Source organism: Pithys albifrons, chromosome 11, assembly GCF_047495875.1.
Source record: "Pithys albifrons albifrons isolate INPA30051 chromosome 11, PitAlb_v1, whole genome shotgun sequence".
Taxonomy (NCBI): domain Eukaryota; kingdom Metazoa; phylum Chordata; class Aves; order Passeriformes; family Thamnophilidae; genus Pithys; species Pithys albifrons.
The window spans coordinates 13,629,370-13,645,536 of NC_092468.1; positions in this window are offsets into that span (position 1 = coordinate 13,629,370).

Here is a 16,167-nt window from a genome sequence, read left to right on the forward strand (position 1 = left end):
CTGTTACCTACTGCTCAAGCCTAGATAATGTTCTACCAAGGCATATGCTCCTCCACTTCTTTTTGTGAGGGATTCACCACTAATGTGCATATCAAATTTGTTTTAAGAACTTGACAGATCAGTACCAAAATACCAACATTCATTATGCACTTGATTTAAATGTGGAACTGAATCATGATACTGTCAAGACACTAGAAAAGCGTACAGTACATTTGAAAAGAACAAAATCTAAAGGCATATTCCAATTTTGACCTCAAATCCAGCCCAAAAGACAACTGAAAACTTTACATGCAAGATAAAATTTTCCTTACATTTCACTGCTTATTTTGGAGCCGTTTAAAGGCTAAATTTTCTGCCAAGTTAATTCAATTATTTTGACAAGGTTATTCCATGGCAGAACATGCCTTTATCTCTCCTAAGATAGCATTTGATTGATGATCTGCTTATGGCACTGGAGAAGCTGATGGACACTGCAAAGCTCCAAATTTCCAGCTCCATGCAGATCATCATCCCCAGCACTCCAACCTGCCCAGAGTATTGGTGTGCTCAGCACACAGGAATGGAATCCAGTCTCACTTACTGCAAATAAGTTATTCCTCTGGCCCAACGCAGCCATGGAGGCGACGACATCCTCAGCCAAATTACTGTACTAGAGAGATCCCTAAATTTCCCCTACAATGCAATGCCTGCAATGCCTACAGGACTGCATATACTGTTAATATGTAGTAGTGACTGCCATCCATACCATAAACATGCCACTGCTGCACTCCAGCATGCTGGAAGTATGGACTACAATACACTAAGGCTTGTTTTTGCTTGGCAAAGCATTGTTTTTCATTCATTAAGACCACATTTAACACTTTTTTTCTATATTCTTCTCCTAACAGCTATGCATGAAATATTCTCTGAGAGTTAAATTCACTGTAACAGCGGAGAAAAACACATGGGCAGTACTAACAATTTACTCCAAAACACATTTTGTTAATCCCATATTGTTTTTAAATTTATGTTTTCACAGAAAACAAAGTAATCTAAGACCTTCCCTATATGTTTTAAATTTGGGAAATATCTGATTTCCCAATAGCACAGTGCAGCTCTCTCAGAAAGTATCCAACAATTTCAAAAACAAACAAAATGCACAAGTTTTGAATCACAATTTAGACAGTATTTTAAATGTAAACTGCTGGCTATGCATTTGAAAGTATTTTGCTGGCAGTCATTCCAGTATTTATTTCTCCTTCAGAGGGCCTCTGAGTAACAGGAGATAAAATATTCTTTTAAACAGAGGGTAAAAATTAAAAAAATGGACTGAACAATAAATATTTGAAGGCAGGTCAATGCAGCTGTGGTTCCTAGAGTCGAATTACACACTATTACTTTCATTACTTTGAAAATGGGGCAATTTCAAACTAAACGCCTATCTAAAAAGCAGAACTTGTCTGAAGGCTCAGTATTACTTCAGGCTCTTTGAAGGTATAAATCTTCAGGCATTACAGGAATCAAAGTTGCAAACATGCACTTAAGTATCCTTTAAAGCCCTTGATATTCTACATTTTAACCTTCAAACTCCAGCTTGTGCAAGCATTGACATTGATTTAGAGAAATAAAGTCAAAGCAGGTCTGTAAACACTGGCCATAAGCCTGTCACAGATGTTCCTGTGTGCAAACACTGCATCCCTCTTAAGATTTCTGTTGTGCAGTGCTGAAATCTGTTTTATTTCCGTATAAAATGGTATTGATGTATGAATAAGAGTATAATTGCTAGTTGGTAAATGAGACTTTGCATTTTTAAGACTGGAGGAAAGAGAAAAATCTGCAGTAACACCCAATATCAAAGAGCTTTAAGGATATGGGGAGTGGCTCTGTGGTGTGCAAAAGAATTTTATCAAACAAGCACAAACACTGGCTGAATCCTGCTCACAGTGACATGAGTTAGAATTTTACTATTGCATTCAATGAAAAGATAACAGTAGTTTCTAAAGCATCACATGCTACTATTCATTTTAGAAAAGAAGCAAAAATTGCTTCTGAAAAATCATTTTATCTCCTCTTGGGTAGAGATGGGACTATAGCATGCAACCACAAGAAATCTGCTTGCATGATCATGGCAGGTACCCTGTGCCATCAGCTGGGTGGCTCAGTATAGAACAGACGAAGGCAAATGGAGTGAACCAAGCATTTGATTCATCTCCTCAGGAAGGTAGCATTAAATACAGACAAGACAGTCTAGAAAATACTAAAAAAATAAACATCTAATTTCTTTACACTATGAAGCAGGTTCCTAGACACCTTCTTCAGCTTGTGTAGTGCCCAGCAGTTCTTTGTAGCACACATTAATCAGGAATCTAACCTCATGTTATTCTGCCTCACTACCAGAGAGTCTGAGGATATTTGCATTAAAACAATGTTCTGTCTCTTAGTAACAGAGACAGTGGAATAAAGTCATAAACTGAGAGGAGAAAGATAAGGAAGAAGGAAATGATACCAGCATAAAAACTTTTATTGGCACTTAAGAGCATTTCTCCCTGACTGAAACAGAATTCATGAAACTACAACCCCATGATAAAGACCTGTAATTAGCCTTTAAGAACTCCTGTTATTTTCTGACAGTTCAGAAGCTGGGGGTTTGTTTGGGTTTTTTGTGTTTGTTTGGGGTTTGTTTGGGGTTTTTTTGGTTTTGTTTGTTTGTTTAATTTCAGGAAAGGAAACATCAAACTTTGTTGTACTATCCAAAAGTGAATACATAGCACCAGCTGATTGTCCAATGCCAGCATTTCATTGAAGCTCCCAGTGTAGAACAGGAGACTGATGTAATAATTTACAATTGTAATTAATTCTTGTCTCTCAATCAGAATTTTTAAAGTAGTAATATGCACTTCAGCACCTACTACTTACATTATGCTTCACAACAATGGAAAATATACAATTCAAATATAGTGAAGAAACTACTGGATAAAAATTAATGTGGAACTATTTTAATAAATTCAGACAAAAATATTTACAGAGAGATGTATGTTAGAAACAGAAAAATCAGTGTTGCAGTGAAGTCGAGTCTGCACAAAGTCATCCAGGCACTTCAACGATATTTGTACCATGATACACCTTTTTTTTAGTAGCTAAAAATTACTCCTACCCAGTCATGGAATTTAAAATGTTTCTCATTTTCAAGTTCATACAACAAGGCTTGGATAAAACAGAGAAATTCTACAATTCTTCATAGCAGGGACCGCATTTAGACCAAACATCATATGAATCACATCCTTCTCCAGTCACCTATTCAAAAATCAGAAAATGTCCCTGCAGCCACTAGATTTGAAATACTGTCTTGACTGCTTAAGGCAGAACAGCAATATTAAGAAATTATCAGTGAAACAGTGGAAGTGGTGTGTGCTTGTTTTGTTGATTTTTGCACATTTGTTCAGCTTGAAGGCAGCGATTTTGCGTGTAAGGCGGTGCATTTATTACAATTGCTTTCTCATTTAGAAAAAACACACAGTCTCATGATCTGTTTTTCTTCTCCACTTCACATATTCTTCTCTTTATTTAGGTATAGCTCTTCTTCTTTTGTTTTGTTTCCTAAACATGGCCCTCTGCTTGGTATTCTCTAATGCTATCAGAATCTCGTCTTTGACTTTATCACACTGTTTCAGTAAACTTGGAAAGATCCAATCCTAACCCCATCATTTCAAAAAACTGCTCAAAACTTTAGACACACAAAAGCTTACTCCAAAAACCACTGCAGAGCTCACCTTTGGCAGGTAACCACAAGGCAAGGTCAAAATCCAGCAGTCCTCATCCCAACCAACCAAGTAGCCACAGCTGTCAAACAGGTAAAGTACTGCAGGCGACTCTCTCTGTCCAGGAGAAGAGGTGACCACCTTCCCGTGCTTATGTCACCAGCTTCTAGAAGAAGCAGGGTTTTCCTGTTCTGCTTTTCCAAGTGAGAGGACAGTATGGAATTGACAGGGAGAGAGCCTCACCAGGGAAAAGAGCTCACATTTCTCTGTGCTTTTCCATTTTGCTGTGTATAGTTTCCCCTGCTTTGTTGTCAGCCTCCTTGTTATGTCTAATCTTAAAATTGAATTTTATGCAGACAAGGAAGACAACAAAGCATTAGAGAAGTAATGAAATTGGACTTCACACTAGCCCTGCTGGTGTTTATACATGTGGTCTGCCATTTGCTAGAACATATTTCCTCTCAGAAAGCTGTTAAGAATGAAGAAACAAAATATAATATTTTGACTGACCACACCCCTTCAAAGTTGCTACTTAGTTTACTACATCACACTCATCAACCCAGTGGCATGTGTACCCACAGTCTCAACAAATTTAATTTAGAGTTTCATTGACAAATTATTAAATACTCCCATTTGCTAAATTTTCCAAGAAATAACAAATCTCCATGAAAAAATGCTGCTGTGAAAGACAATTCTATGCAAAGTTAGACATACAAATAAATCACACTAAGACATCCCTCCATGTGATTTCCTGAGGGAGAATACCCCACAGGACTTACTGAGTTAGGAACAATAATAATAGACAATCTGTGAATTAATGTTCAAATCCAAACATAAGGACTTTATACACTAGAAGAATTGCTTTTATCCCCACTAAAACTTTTTAAAAAATGTAAACACTGTTATTTATCAGCTCCCTAGTGAAAAATATTTGTGACTTTCTTTTAAAAAATGATGAAGCAAAACAGATGCTGCAGTGCAGAGCACAGAAAAATAGGGAACAGTTGTTTTGCTCTCCAGTGTGCCATGCACATTATTTGCAATCATGCAAGGCCTCCTGAGGCTGAGAGCTGGGCCAGGATGCAGCCCTGCTGCCCTGGGAGCTGCACACGTGCAGCTGAGATCAGGGCTTGGCCACATACTTGCTTTCCTGGCCCAACAAGCATAATCCCTGAGATATAATTCTTACAGACGCACGGACAGACTCAGTCCAGTGGAACTTCCCGGCCAGCAAAGCTCACGTTCCCTGCGTGGGGTGCAGCTCACAGGGCGCACGTTTGCCTTTCACCAGGACACTGACCAGTGGAACATGAAGAAAGCCAGTCTGCTCACTGTATCAGCTGCCACATCGGGCAGGGAGCTCATTGCAATTCTGACACGCCAAAGCCCACTAAACCCTCAGCTTACCCCAGAAAACAGCACCATCCTCTCGCTGTCAGGTGCCCAGTGGTCAGCAAGGCTGTGGCATTGGTCCTGCAGCCTGGCACGAGCCCCCAGTTGAAGGGGGAGGCTGTTCCACCAGTCTCTCACTCCCCCAGCATGAAGAGTGTTTTCCATGAAGCACGGGGCTTATAGAAACCCCTACCCAAACAGGGATCTCAGAGGAGATGGGGACTCCAGGCACTGCCCTTCCCACCCATTCCCTGGCAGGGCTCTACACCAGGGCACACACGCTCTGCTGCTGAGCCGGCAGGGACCCACCTCAGGCACCTGACAGCACTGCTGTGTCTTAACGAGCCTGAGGAGCAGCACCTGGAGCTTCCGTGCCCTGCCCTGGCCAAGCACTCCATGGCAGCCCACCCTGGGCTGTTTGTCCCAGCCCCAGGGACACTGGTGGGCACTGGGCTCCAGCCCTGTCCCAGCCCAGCCTGTCCCCAGCATGGGTCCATCTCCACAGCCCTGCCTGGCCATCCTACACTGTGTCCCACACTGGTGCCCCTCACTGGGCCGAAGACCAAAAGAAGGAATGCTGAGAGGTTTGAGATTACTCTGGCTGGGTCTCTGGGGCCAAGAGCCAGCTGTAGCAGTGACTGGGATATGAAAGTTTTCCACACAAGCTTACCCAACACTAGCTTTGCATCCTCTGTAAATTCTACTTCTGAAGTCATGGTGAAGGAGTGTTTTGGTTAGGATCTTAAAGATAATTTCAGTCTTGTTTTAACATCTAACTGCTTTTTAAGGCAGAAGTCTGAGTTTTGTTGAAGATTTAAGGTGATAAAAATTTGAGATAAACCCAAGGTTTTCCCCAAACTTGGTCAGTTCACCTGACAAACATTTGAAAAAACAGGTAGGGGAAAAAATGTGTAGCACAGAGAGGTTTGACCTAGTGATAAAATCCTTAGAGAAAGGTCAAACAAGGTATTGGCAGCTTGAACATACAGTTACACTCCTTTCCCATTTTCTTCTTGGTTCATTAGACTAGAAACCAGATCTAATTCCCATGTTTCAAAGTTCAACCAATTTTATCCATTCATAAACAGCTTTTTCCAAATGTTACCATTTCTTTTTGCAACATCTATAGGGAAAAATTTTGGCATCTGTAGCACTGGAAAATTTTAAAGACAAGTAGTTTGGACAGCTACCAGGAATGACACAGATCATCCAGCTTTGGGACAAAGCAATGGACTGGCTAAATTGTCAGAAACTTTCTATGGGTTTAGAGTGTACTCAGGCAGAGGGTGAACTGATGGAATAATTCACTTGTTAGACATCAGCTTCCTCAGTTCTTGCTGCAGTTCAAAACAGCAGGCAAAACCCCTGCCGTTCACTACAAACAGTACTGGCCTTGTGCTAAGGTTGCAGTTCATGATACTGACAACATTAATTTATAGCAGACAAATAACAGCCTGTGATAAGCTTGGAAAAATTAGAAAAGGCCTTGACAGAGCTTCAGCACAAATTCAGCACTTTTTTTTTTTTTTGCTTCTTGTCCCTTGGGATGGTATTCCTCTAATAGGTGTTGTTTCACATGAAATCATTTGTAAGATCAATGCTCTTGAACTATTTTTGACTCTTCCAGAACTTGCAGTCTCTCCCATCAAACAGCTTACAAATGCTGGTATCAGGCTATACAGTTTGAAGATGGCAGGAGAGCCTCTGCTTTATGTTGTTATTTGTACATTCCTGTACATTCCTGTACAGACATGAATCACAGTGACTTATATTTATGATGAACCATTTGTAATGTAAACACATGTGTTCTACAAGGTTCCTCATTTTCCCTGCAGAGCTTGTAAAATCTTTGGAAACTCTGATACTGGAGACCTGAAGAAACCATAAAAATTCTTCAAACTTTGTAGATTTGCAATGAAACATGGTTTTATATTACAGAACCTATGAATAATTTGATCCTACATATAAAATATAACTCACTTCTCCAGCCTTAAAAAACTGGTCTAGCTGGCAAACAAATTAGAAATTACTGCATTCAGGATCCACACAAGAGTTAAAAACAACAATCAGAGAGAGTTTATATTGAATGATATTGTAACAAGACTTCAGAGGAGCAAAGACAAAAATCACTAAGTAAAGAGTATCAAGGTTTCACTTCTGTTATTTAGGGAACTTCAATTTTTCTCTTTAAACAAACAAATGTTTCTCTTTTGTCAGCACTGGACTACTTCATAACAAATTGATTACATTTCCAAAAGGTCATAACCCTTACACAGATTTTTTTTTAATATGCAATTTGTTACAAATGAAAAAGAAAATTAAGTACCTGAAATAGTATTAATGCAACTTTAAAAAACAAACAAAAAACCCCCCACAACTTGTAATATCAGTTCCTAGTAATGATCTGTAAAGAGCTCCATACACTTGCATCCTTGTGACTGTTTGGGAGAGCGGCCTCAGTCAGCACTTCTCAAAATGGGGTCCTTAGGAAGCAGACACTTTCCTTGCATTAAAATAAATAACATACATTTAAACCCTTTTTCCACACAAGTAATTGGAAAATTACCACTTCTGTAATGCTAGAAAATTATGAAGGGAATGAAGGTCAGCACAGTTTCTGAGAGGGCATGAACAGACAACACAAGGCAACCCCTCTCTAACCATGTGGGATAGCCACCAGCTTAAGAACTCCTGATGTAAGTCTATTTGAAATGCAGATTTTTATAGGGGTTTAATACTTTGTGCTTGTCAAGTTGCTTATATATGCTTCCATATACAAGCTTCCATCCTTGCAGTCTCTCAGCCTTCTGCCTGACTGCAGTTCCTCAGAGCAGACTGAATTATAAAAGAAAAATGGTATAAATCAAAATTCCTTGTAGATTTCACTGTGTGTGTGTGGGAAATAGAGAGAAATACAATGCTCTTACTGTGTAACTCTCAATTATAGAAAAATAACATCAGTGATAAAATTACTTCTTTCATAATTACTCTTTTCAATAATTGTTTTTTGAAATCCCATGAAAAGCTCTCAGAGAGCATTTGAAACTTTGAAGCAGTGAAATAGATCAAAGTACATCTATGTTTATTCTCTCTTACTAAGGAAGCTGTATGGTATTTGACAGCTACAGGCAATGTGAATTTTCTGGAACTCATAGGATCAAAACAGCAGTAAACTTAAAGCCGTATATGTCTTGATAGATTTAAATACAAAATACGAATGCTATGTTGCCAGTTAAATGGAATGCAGTATTTTTCACTCCTTCACAGGACAAGCATGTATTTGTTTTAGACAAGAAACAGAAAAAAGAAAAAATTTATTTCTTTTAGTCATGAGAAGTGTACCTTTCCGGTATTTTAACCAAACTATATTTGGGGGGAAGAAAAAAGTTAAAACAATATCTGAATTGAAAAGAGTAGAGAGAGACATAGGACATGATTAAATGGATTAGATCACCTCTGGAACACAAACTTTCATCAGGGTCATGTGTATTGGTACAAACTCTATTCACCAAATCTTCAATACAGAAATACTTCTAGGAATAGGAATATATCAGAGCCAGGGTTAACAACGACAGGTTCTTCTTTAACAGAGAGAAAAATTGCAGAGAGATTAAGAACACCTTTTATCTGTCATTCAGTGCCCTGACCAGTGAGTCCACCAGGATATCTGTTTCTTATATAGCATGGCTTCATTTGCTGTAGCTGGAAAGAAAGAGACCTCTTAGTGACACTGGCCCAGCCTTTGCAATGAAAAACTCAGAGGGGCAAAATGTTGAGGAAGATGTTTTGCCTGGAAGCACAAGTTCATCCTCCGAAGCAACAACTACCCTTCATTTTGTCAGTTTTCCAACACCAGCTGCTAGTTATCTGTCATATGAATATGCTTTCAATATACTGTGCAGCTGGACCAACTTGAAACCAATTTGAAAAACATGTTTATAGAGAAAGGCAAAGGAAATGACCTGTAACATTGTAGACACAATATGTTCCACATGAGAGCTCCAGCAGTTGAGTTTTACCAACTCAGTTATTTTATTATCATTCACGTTGTCCAGTTTTCATTGTGCTGCTCTTTGTTAGTAGGTCTGGGATGCCTCTGACTTTCAATCTGTTCCCAATATTTTCAGTGGTTTTTTTGGTCTCAGAGGAAAACCAACAGTAAAACAGCCATTTGTGTGGCTCCACCACACATTCCTGTGCAACTACGGGAGAGTGCAGTGACTAAACCAGGATTTGCTTGCCTCATAGGTGAGTGGGAAGAATGAGCCAGCAGGTATTTCCTCTCTTTTGTGGCTATGAAGAGAGAAGAATGAGCTTCAAAGGAGAAGTGATACAAAATGCTTCAAAATAGGTGCATTTCTTCCAAGCAACTTCCCTGTAGAATGTGACAAATATGCCCTGAACAAAGTGATCCACCTTCCAACCCCTCACATCATCAGAATTAAGTAAAATGTGACAGTCAGATAGACTACAATTCTAACTATTTGGGGTGTTAGGGTCCCATCTTAGAATACAATGAAGGAGAAAGTTGATGAAGAGAGCACTGTCTCATCTTTGATTCTGCATAAACTCTTAACTTGATCCAGAATTATTTGCAGTAAGCCAGACTAGTCACTTTTGTTTCATGACAAAATCTCTTCGTTCAAGTTCCAGAAGCTTGTTATTCAGTGAGGGGGAAGTATTGAACATCATGACCTGTTCTTATTTTCCTGATTGAATAACAATTACCAGTTTCTTCAAACATAAGAGAAGTTCCAGCAATTTACTTAATTCAGAAAATTCAATTGCAGCATAAAAGAAGCAAAATATTTAATAAAAAACTGTGTACAAATCAGAAACAAGCAAAATCCCAAACTTCATGTATTATGTCGTGAGCCTTCCAGTGAGAAAACAAAGTCAAAAGTGAGCAACATGCTAAACAAAGCAAGTTGCAGCTTTGCTCAGGTAGGAAAATCTTTGGCAGCAAACCAAGAGTTAAAAATTCCCCAACTCTTCTCCAAGCAGTCTGTGTGTGGTAGCGAAAACCAGCTAACCTTAACAGGGAAGGAACATCACCTTTCACTATGAATCTTCTCAAGGCAGAAGTATTACAGGGGTTTGTAGGGAAAAAAGAATAGAATTGATATATGTATACTCTGTATTTCATATTTTTATATACTTTAATTATTTTTTTTTATCTGGCCAAGCTCTTGGACCAGATCTCCTGATGATATTTGCACCAAACCTGCAGCTGAGCTGCTCCGTGGCTGGAGTCCTTAGTCACAGAACTTCATGCGTGTGACATATTGCCAGCAGATTACAGCATCAAGCCTTGGGATGCCTTTTCTACATTTTCTGTGAAGCACTACAGCAACATTTGGGCGGTCCCATGGTGTAATGGTGAGCACTCCGGTCTTTGGATCACAAGGTCGTGAGTTTGAGTCTCAGTGGAGACCGTACCGGGCAGTTAAATGCCTCCCTGTCGTCCCATCCCATCAGATCTCAGATGCTCAGTAAGGTCAGCCCCGGTTAGTGCCGGGTGCTGTGACAGTCCTGAGGACTTCACTGTCACTGTCCAAGCTCACTCGGCCGTGGCAGATGGACCTCAGGACTGAAACGGTGGGGCCAGTTCTGTGCACGCTGTGCCTCACCTAAAAAATCCACTGGGCAGGCTGGAAGGGCACACCCCCATGTGGGGAGAGCCCTTCCCAAATCTTCGTTTGCGAAGTTTGACCATACATACATACATAGCAACATTTCCACATCAAAATACTTTTTTGAGGAAATATCTTAAATAATTCACAGAAATTGAAAGGATGGCTGTGATGTTTCAGGAGGTAGTGGATCAAAGTATGGTCTCTCTCTCTACTCCCCCTGCACTCCTTCCTAGCAGATCTGGTTTTAAGGTTGGAAACTGAGAAATGTAGAGAAATATAAGAAGGAGAGATAAATTAGTAGCAAAAAGCCTCTGTCTGAAACTGAACCTGCAGAGTCCCAGCATTTGTGCATTACAACCTAGTTTTAGAAATTATTTCCAATCAAATTGGTTAAAAAGAATATTTTTTCCCATCATGTTTTACCAAGCAAAAAACCAGAAAATTATTGAATTTAAACATCCAGACTTGCCTGGGTGTAATACAGAAGAATGTGGACACTGAATTTATAGCAGCTATCTTATCTGTGATGCCTAAACATTTCCATGTGTACAGACAAAAATATTTCCCAAGAATGGTGTTGTTTATTTTCTGCAGCTTCCTTCTTTTTCCTTCATCGAGGTCCTTTTCGTATAAGTTTAACAGAGATTTGTCCAACCGAATTAATTTTCAGATAAATTCATGAAAGTGAGATTCAACTATGGCTACAAGATGAAATTGTTTGCACTCGGAATGTTTTCCTTTGTTCCACAAAGCCTACTGTTTACTGGAGAATAGCAAATCATTAATTTCTTGAAAAGTCCAGTTTTATCTTTTGTGGTTGAACTCCTGTGAATAAAAGGAATTTTTCACCTGGGCAAAAATCCATACCTCGGTCACATTTGGTTCCACACACCTCAGTAACATGAATTTGATTTGTTGTTAATTTTTTCCCTGTGATGTCTCACAAATAGCTAATACACTTGCTTAAATCAAACAGGTTCTCTGCTCAGTCTGAGCTTTGTTTACTTACATGTTCACAGAGCAACAAAGAGTGCCAAGATTAATTCATTCAGCTTAATTTGCTACCCCATGTAATGAGTGAGCTCTCACCACAGTTTTTGCAATTAGCATGTTTTAATAAGACTGTCCAAGTATAGATTATTAGTCCAATTAATGGCTTTTGAAAGAGTTTTATGAATACTTCTGATCAATAAGGACCCATGAGTCTTTTGAAGAGGAATATATTGTTACATGGACAAATTTATGTGCAGAATTCATTTGAGTATTTTTTTTATTTTATTTTTACCTTTCTTTGGGTTTGTTGTGTTGGGGTTTTGTCTGTTTTTCCTTTTTTTGCAATATGACATATGAAATCTAATTCCAAGCTCCTCTAGAAAGTAGGAAAGGAACTAATTTCAATGATCTTTTCATGTAAATGTTTTGCTAGGGAGGAAGTCAGAAAAATAGCCAAAGTTTTATTTGATTACAGTGGAGTTCTACTTCCTTCTGCAGCTTGTGAATGTGAGTTACATTGACAGATGCAAACAAAGAAACTTTTACTTCTAAGTGGTCTTGTTTTTCTGGAACAGTAGAACTCCTTGACCTTTGCCCAGGTATAGCAGGAGTTGATACAACCTGTCTCTCAGCAAAGGGCACCGGATTTCAAAATCGTTCAGAGTTGAAGGTAACTGTCCAAGCACTAAGCCTCAGACTCTGTCAGGTCTGCAGATGAAAAACAAGCCATGCAGGAGAGCATGTTCATGATTTATATCACCCACGAAGGCCATCACATACAAAAAGCAAAACAGAACAGTAAATTACCCAGCAGTCTGTAAAAAGAAATTTCATTTAGGCCTAAGGGTGGACTCAAGCTGCTCAATCCCTTCTCTTCCTTGAAACTTCCTTGTTTAGGTTTTTTTAAGTGTCTTGGACTCTCCCATTATCTATCATCTGTCTTCTCTCCCACTTGTGGTGATCCTGCTGTGCTCTGTTAACACCAGCATAGCATCACTATCTGGATCATATTTAATGGGACAAAATGGAGATTCATCTGTCTGTCTAATCTTTCTGTTAAAACTGGAGGTGGATGAGAGCCCACTGACAGCCTGATTTACCTTCAGCCCCTGTAGAGACCAGAATGGGAACTAGAGGAATTCTGAGAAAGACACCAGGCTAACAATCCCAATTAAACACCCTGGAGAGGCCTCAGCAGTGGGCAGATACTCCTGTATCTTGTTACAGAATAATTCTAGCACCACCTCAGCAGCATCTTGTTCTGACATTGTTGGAGACATTATACAGGTGTAAATGATGTGCTGATCTACACCAGAAGAGAAAATCCTAGACCCATCAGATAGATACTGCACAAATATGGGAGTTGAAAGCTTCAACTGGCTTCTATTAGTCAGAACACTGAGTGTCCAGTTGTTTGTGTACGTTTTTAGATTACAAATTTTAACTGTACTCATGATCTCTCACTACACACCACATGCTGCTCTCAGCGCCTTAGCAATTCTAAGGGAAAGGACCTTATGCTTTTGTGTATCTTTGAGCTGTGGCTGTCCTGCCATGACCCTGCCAGCCTTACAGAGGCCAGGGAACAGCCCTGAGTGTGAGAGCCAGTCACAGTCTTGTACATGACAGAAAGCTCAGCCCAAGGACAGCTAGCTAAGCAGAACATGCCCGTAACCAATGGGTGTGAGGTCAGTCATTGCTTCATTAATCTTTTTTGAGTTTGGCACTAGACGGATTCTTGAGTCTTGGTTTTTGGGAATTCTGGAACTGCAAATACCTTTATTCCTTTCTTCTATTTTAGTATATTTCACACATTTTTCAAACAAGAATTTGAATGTTTATGATATATTCAACTTCTACCTAGGGTAATAAAATACTTTCTAAATCCTAAGCAAGTGGGGCATGGATTGTATAATAAAGGTGCAATACTACACTCTTAATCCTGACTGCTAGAGGTCAATGGTAAAAATATGATACCTATGTCACAGGAGACACATTGGCAAGAATCCACAAGCTCTACAAAACAAGATACAGGTTTTGCTGTTTCTCACCTGGAGAGTCAATGGCAGGAGTACAAACACATCTCAGAGTCATGAGAGCTTTCTGACTTTTGCTTCATACCCTGGATCTCATTACTTCCATTCTTTACTCTCCTTATCCAGTGCCTTTTCACATGTTAAGTAGAATCTGCAAATGTGAAAACAGAAAATAAAAAAAAAGAAAATGCCTACACATAGCTACCAAAACAGTAGGATATGAGCATGTCCCAGGGCCCTAAAGTTGAAAAAGCCTTTGATGAATTAGAAGATGCAATATTAATAATATATAAATCAACAGAAAGTACCAAGAAAGCTTGGAGCATATGCTGGATAGCAGACTTTGCTCATCTTGGCCTCTTCAAAGTACTCTCAAAGGTCCTCAGAATATATTCAATAGTATTACTCTTCAAAACTCAGGTAAGCATATATTACCTAATCAAATAAGTGACCATAAGAGGGTCCCCATACATCAAACACATGTCCCTGCTTTGGGGCTCATGTTTGGATTTGGGCATTGCTGATCTGTTAGAACATAATAAATATCAAACAATATTAAGAAAATAAATTTGTCAATCAGGGATTATAAGAACTGACAATATTTTGTGACTAAAAGATGCTGGACTTTTAAAAATGTAGATAGCAAACTATCTGGTTCAGAAAATCTATCTACTAAAACTTCTAGAAAAACGGATGTTATTTATCCTCAGACTTTTGGACTCAGTTTGATAACAAATGGGATGAAAGGCTTCACAGGATAAAGGATGCTTCTGAAATGCTAACACTGATGTGCATTTTTTCCTTTTATCACTCTGTGGTTAGCTTTCAGAAGCTTTTCAAAGTGGAGTACCAGAGTATTTCTGTTCCAAAAACTGAAAGAAGAAACTACTACAAAGATGAATTTCAGCTGGAATATAGCCAATTATTAACAGGGAATGCTTTTTGTGAGTGACAACATCATAGGAGGCTGTATTTTTAATCATCTGGAAAGCAAACAACTGCAAGAAAACTGCAATAGCCGACACTGGGTTTGGGTTTTGCTTACCTTAAGACAAAATAAATGTCATAAAGAAAATTACCACATATTCTCCTTTTGGGACTCAGCTGGTTTTGTTACTTTTTTGATTAAACAAAAATTGATTTGACCTTCTGAATCTTTTCAAAGACATAGGTAATGCAAGCTTCTGCTCTCTGTGATAAGGCCAAGGTTTACTCAGCCATGGCCAACTGATGTGCTGTTGGCTTGTAATCAGACGCTAAAAAGAACAGATGGCTTAACCAAATTTAATTTGCTATTTTATTTATCCTTATGTTGCCCCTTTATCATACAAGTATTAAACATTTATATTATACAGTTAGAAAGTCAAGACAATGTTTCGAGCTAGTTTATGAGCTAATCTGACAAACAACTATCAGTCCTGAGATGCAAAGTAAATCACTTAAGTACAATTCCAGATCATTGGGTTTTTTCTGACCTAGTCTGGAATGGAAACAGCAAAGACTACCATTACAAATTCTACTATTCAGTAATGCTTGCCAGCTCAGTAGTTGATGCTGCATCAGTGATTGTGGAGAAAAGAAAACAAACATAAATCAAAAAACCCCCCACCATCTCCAACTGCATGAAAAGGAAATAATTTCTTTAAACTAAACTCAAGCACCGAAATCTGGAAATCTTCTATTTCAAAAATGCTTCTCAACAGGGAATGATGACATCTGCAATTTGTTTGATTACTTCTTGTGCTCCTTTTTTCATTGCAAGATCTGGGCTCGATCATCTCCATATTATTGTCTTAGCAATTGTCTTCAGACCATTTTATCTGATACTGTAGATCTCATCATCGTAAAACTAAAACTTCTGGAGATTTTGCAATATTGTTTTGGCACTGTCAGAATAGCTCCTGATGTCATCCTTCTTAGGATTATTGCTGGGCAAGAGCCTGTAATGCTAAAATTTAGATCATTAATTGCAAACTAAGTTCAAACCCCATGATTTGTCAAAGACAGTTTTCTATAACTAGGCTCAGTACAGTTTTCAAATCTCCTTTTAGGAAAATATTAATCATGCGTCCTATTGTTAAGCATGAACTGCTGCATTTTTGGTACATTGATTTAAAAATGTGTTTCTAGCTATTCTGTATCTAAGGCCGATTCACTGAGTTGACTCAAGAACCTCATAAAATATTAGGTGCAGAGTCTGATGCCATGTTCAGTCTTAAAATGCTCACTGACAATTCAAATTTCTGCACTTTGAAGCTGGAACTAGATCTTTTAACCTGAGATTAATGTATATTAACTTTCTAATATATTTTTACACATTATATGATAAGCATATATCTGGAAATTATCTGTGTCTGAACTCCTTTAATTTGT